Genomic DNA, 6000 nt, shown 5'->3' on the forward strand with positions numbered 1-6000 from the left:
GCATAAGGAAAGGCCGACTTCCGATGGAGTGTAGCGGAGGCCTGTCGCTGGGAGGCTTGGGCCGAAGCGATATAGTGAAGGTTTGCTGGCTGGCGTCTGTGGCTTTTTCCTCTTCGCATTGGAGGAGTTTTTCACGTTAAATCCTCGTGTCTCTTGTGCTTTGATTTTCTGTTCTTTGTTGTTTGTTTGCCGTCGCATCTAGCACGCCTTTGTCCACTCTTTTTGGCAATCTGTCAATCTGGTTAGAAATGTTGGAGGCGATCTGATCAGTCAAGTTTCAGAGACCCTGCTGCGTGGTAGTAGTGGAGCTAATCTATACTATAAAAATTGAAACAATTAAAATAATTCTCACCAAGATTAGGCCCACCGTACCCCTCACGGAGGCCCCACTTGTCAGGCTAAAAAGGTTTCACGAAAGGGAGGGGAGATTGATTTCATCAATGTTTTCCACCAGAATCCTATTACTTTTTACACCAGCAATTTTCTATACCCACCTCTTGTACCCATATATTACTTTCCTTTGGCACACACATACTTTTCTTTGCATATCCATTGACTTCTCACCAAGATTAGGTCCACCGTACCCCTCACGGAGGCTCCACTTGTCAGGCCAAAAGGTTTGACGAAAGGGAGGGGGAAATTGATTTCGTCAATATTTTCCACCAGAATCCTATTACTTTTTACACCAGCAATTTCGTATACCCACCTCTTGTACCCATATATTACTTTCCTTTAGCACACACATACTTTTCTTTGAATATTCATTGACCCGTAATTCACGTCCTTTTCTCTTTTGGAAGGATAATAATTGACATCATTGTTTGTGGAAGGAAAATAAAGATGTGTATTAACGGATTATTTTTTTTAGTATACACATACTTTCCTTTGCACATATATTAACCGATAATTCACGTCATTTTATTTGGAAGGATAATAATTGACATTATTGTTTATGGAAAGAAAAGATAGACATGTATTATTTTTAGAAAAAAAATAAATGGCATCGTTGTTTGATGGTTTTCGAATGATATTAATTGACATCATTGTTTTATGGAAAGAAAAGAAAGATGTGTATTATTTTTGGAAAGAAAACGCTTGATGGAAGAAAAATTAAATACGTGCCATCTTACTCGTGAATTTGGCACCTGCTGAGGTCGACCGGTCTGACCGGTCTGGTCTGAACAGTTCGAGTAGAATTAGGGTTTTTGTAAAGAGTCCTCATGTAATCCTACTCGTGAAGGGGTACGTCTTCCCCGGCCTATAAATATAAAGGCTAAGGCCGATTGAGGTTATACCCAATCGAATCAATACAAAAAATCGCATTACTTTTATCTCTCAAACCCTAGCCTTTTCCTACCCTAGATTGCTTTCTTCCTTCGTCTCTACGATGTTTGAAGATGTTCTGAGTGGCCTGCCGACCTCAGAACAACCCTAGCCGCGCAAGCTCCGACAGGGTCCCTCCCGAGCTCGCGTTTCTAGGTCTTCGCGGTTCTCTACCCCACACCGGTCAGACCGGTCTGTGGAACCAGTCAGACCGGTCTGCCCAGAGTTCTGCTGTTGTTGATCGTTTTGATGATCGTTCGCGCGTTCTAGCGCATTCGAGTGTGTTGGCGCTATTTTGTGTCAACACACTTTTTGGCGACTCCGCTGGGGACTCAGATTAATCTGGTTTTAAAACCGATCTAATCTAGATTCTCCGAGAAGATGGGTACTCATGGTGAAATCCACAACGGCAATGTCATCAAGGCAACCATGGAGGAGCTCACTGAAGAGGAGCGGAAGGCCTACCTCATCGCTGAATAGCACCTGAAGGAGCAGTTTCTTCAGGGATTCAAGAAGGAGCGAGGAGGCCTATTCAAAGGGTCGGGGAGTTCGTGATGCCATCGTTCAAGTTAAACCAAGACAAGGTCGAGGTACTTCCTAATGATCCCTCTGAATTAATTAAACAATTCTCTCTCATGGTAGATTCGAAAATATCTGCTACGAAAGTAGCTGCGGGAGAGACTCTTGCTGGGCTTAATGATGAAATTGCAGCGCTTAAAAAGGGTAAAACTGTCGAGAGTGGCGCTCAATTCACAGAAGCAGATTCGGCTGGCACATCTTTTACCCAAGATCAATTCTATGGGATGCCGCCGAACTCATTCCCTGGGCAAACTTCGTCGCCATCTACTGTCCATGCGCCACCGGTCCCACCGGTCTCCTCGACCGGTCAGACCGGTGTTGGCGGTCAGACCGGTTACACGACCGGTCAGACCGGTCTGACGGGATAGCAGCCAGTGCCCTCTGTGCCGCACACGTCCAACCCTAGTTCGACCTTCCCTAGCCAAACTAATGAGATGGTGATGTATACAGGGCCCCATGTTACATCACAGCAGGGATCTGGACCTCATCGAGGACCGATTCCTAACACTAACGTGGCTTACTCCGGTCCTACCATTCAACGTGTTTCATCCTCTTCGTATACTTCGGCCAATGGTGCTTCTCAGGCCTATTTTAATAGATTTAAAGAAGATTTGGCCGGTGTACTTAAATCTAAACTCGGGATTGATATGGGTGGGTCGCGTTTATATCAAAAGTCATATCCTCCTGAGTTTGATTTTATTTCATATCCTGCTGGTTGGCGCGTTCCCGAGTTTGTCAAATTCAATGGTGAAGATTCTCGCACGACTTGGGAGCATGTTAGCCAATATGTCTTGCAATTGGGAGAAGCGGGTCTTAATGATGCTTTGCGGGTTCGCTTGTTTTCTTTGTCATTGACAGGAACCGCTTTCTCTTAGTTTTCCTCGCTTGCGCCGGGATCTATTTTAAATTGGAATCAATTAGAGCGCAAATTTCATGATCACTTCTATAGTGGGGAAGCCGAAATTCGATTGTTAGATTTGACGTCGATTAAACAAAACCGAGATGAATCGGTTTTGGATTACTTCCAAAGATTTAAAGTTTTAAAAAATCGGTGTTTTAATTCATCTCTTTCGGAGAAGTATTTGGCGGATTTAGCATTTAATGGCTTGTGTTCTTATTTGAAGGAGAAACTTGAAGGTTTTGATTACATTACGATTAATCATTTGCAAATGCGAGCTATTGGCACCGAATTTAAGTACAAAACTTCTAAAGATACTTTCAAGCCTCATCGGTCCAACACACATGTTCTTGATCATGATTCGGATAGTCCGGACGATGATAGTAAGGAAGTATATGCCGCTGAATTTGTTTGGCTATCAAAGGTCGAACCCGGTTCTGTTCCGTCTCTCAAGCCGATTCAAAAGAATCGGCAACAGGAGCTGAAATTTACTTTTGATGTTTCTAAGTGTGATCGGATTTTTGACGAATTGCTTAAGAATGGTAACATCCGATTATCACATGCTATTCCATCTCCCGACGAACTTAAACGACATGCATATTGTAAGTGGCATAACTCTACATCTCATGCTACTACTGATCGTAATGTTTTTCATCGATAGGTACAATCGGCCATTAATGAAGGACGATTAGTACTTTCTGAGATGCAAATTGACAAAGCTCATTTCCCTGTTCATACGCTGGAATTGAACAATCTAAAGGTGCTCATTCGGCCGGAGCAAGCCGAAGGAGCTAAGGGGAAACATGTTGTCATCGGTGATCCAAGACCGATGAATACAAGTGACAAGATCCTTGCCTGAGAAGTTATCAAAGAGAAGACTGATGATGGCAAGGATACTTTGAAGATCATTGTCAGAAATCCCAGACTCGGGGGGCAAGGACGCTCTCCACCAGAAAATCGGTCTGCTGATCAGGCGCAACCGGTCAGACCGGTGTCTCCGACCGGTCAGACCGGTCCGGCCGGTCTGACCGGTTCTTCCAGCCGGTCTGACCGCCCTAGTGACCGTCCCCGGACTTTCAAGCCAAAACATCCGGAAGTGGGTACTTGGAAGACCAATGAGGTAAAGGTGCAGGGAAGAGCAGCTAATCAGAAGCTCACCTTCAACCAATTGTTGAACAAGTACACAAAGGCCATTCAAAATGATCGGCCACTAAAAAAAAGACCACGATCACCACCGCGCCAAGATCGTCCAACGTCCCTGAGGAGGGAGTTCAGCAGGCGCAGAGGTGATGTTGTCACATTGTATCATCCTCAGAAGATGTATGCTACCATGCCATGGATGCCACCGGCGTCAAATGCAACACATCCGGTGTGGGAGCATGCAGAGATTTGGATGCAGTGTTTTCCGATGCCTTATCCTCCACATTACCAGGGGGAAAGCTCCAGAGTACCAGTACATGACCGATTGGGACCACGCCAATCTGGTCCAATGCAGCAGGCTGCACCAGTCAGACCGGTCACCTCCGACCGGTCAGACCGGTCTCATCAGAGGCCGGGCCAAGCTCCTGTTCCAAGGTTCGAGTATCGCGTCAAGGAGAAGAAAGGGGAGCAGAAGCCTATGGCCGACCTAGAGAAGTTTAAAGCCGATGTTGTGGTTCAAATCGGTGAAATCGAGGTGCCCATAAAGGATACGGGCAAGAAATCGATGGATATAGATACATCAGTTGACGTTCCTTCGCAAAAGCCGGTCATGGCCAATGATCATGGGGCTGGTAGCAGCAAGAGCGCGGTGGACAAGTATCATCAGCCTAGGTGGTGCCCTTCGAGTTTAACTCATACACAAAAGAGGAAATTGCAGCGCCTTCGCAACAAAGAAAAGAAGGAGCAGGAGAAAGAGAAGAAGAGGGATGAGGACTTCAACAGATACAGGCCCATGTTCCCTCAGAGCGAGGTTTGAAAGGCCAAGACAGCTGATCAGCCAGCCAGACCAGTCGGACCGCTGCGGCTGACCGGTCAGACCGATCAGACCGCTATGAGCAACCGGTCAGACCGGTCGAGCCTTCCGCAGAGTCAGCAGCCGAATCAGCGCCGCCCGTTTCAGTTTCTTCTGTTGATGAAGCCCCAGCAATTCCTCCGACAGCCGAAGACGAGGAATTAGTGGATTATGAAGCGTTTCCGGAGCACACCAATTTGGAGATTAACGTGGTGCACTTGTCTTCGGATTATTTTGTGGTTCCGGAGGAAGACATGGCTCATCTTCAGTTTGGTCCCCGTGAAGCTGTGTTCCAGAAGCCAAGAGAGAAAGACAATCACCTCAAGGCTCTTTACATGAGGGGACACATTAATGGAAAGCCGGTGACTCGCATGCTAGTGGATGGTGGGGCTATTGTAAATCTTATGCCCTACTCATTGTACAAGAAGCTCGGCGGCCAAGACGAAGACTTGATCAAGACGAACATGACAGTCAGCGGCGTTGGAGGGAGCGAGCCCCTTAGCGCCAAAGGAGTTGCTTCCATGGAGCTCACCATTGGGAGTAAGACGCTTGCTATAGCTTTCTTCGTCTCAGAAGTGCAAGGTAACTACAATTTGATTCTTGGGAGGGATTGGATTCATGCAAATCAGTGCGTTCCTTGTACCTTGCATCAATTTCTTGTTCAGTGGATCGGCGATGAGGTTGAGATTGTCCAAAGGGACACTTCATCCTTTGTTGCTTTAGCCGATTCGGATTCTATTAGTGCACACGACAACGTCAAGTGTTTATCGGGTGTGGACCTGTCCGATTATGATTTGATCAGTTGCACTAAGGATGGTTTTGTCTCTACTGTACTAAAGCCGATGGATAATCGGCTAAATCATTTAATGTAAATCAGATGAGTACAACAGAAGCTCCAGAAACGACCGGTCAGACCGCCCGTGCCAACCGGTCAGACCGGTCATGTCCCGTTCGGCGCACAGGGCCGACCGGTCAGACCGGACACCCCGACCGGTCAGACCGGTCCAACGCAGAATGGCTGCAGCAGAGGCTAGATCAATATCGGGCGCGTACGAACGATATGTGTGAAGCCATTGAAGATTCTGGTGATCTAGGTAAGTTGGGCCAAGGGTTTACATCGGCCGATCCTTTAGAAAAGGTAGCTATTGGTGATGGAACTATTCCTAGGCCGACTTTTGTAAATAAAAATTTATCGGCTGAATATAAA

Source organism: Panicum virgatum, chromosome 3N, assembly GCF_016808335.1.
Source record: "Panicum virgatum strain AP13 chromosome 3N, P.virgatum_v5, whole genome shotgun sequence".
NCBI classification, from domain to species: Eukaryota; Viridiplantae; Streptophyta; class Magnoliopsida; order Poales; family Poaceae; genus Panicum; species Panicum virgatum.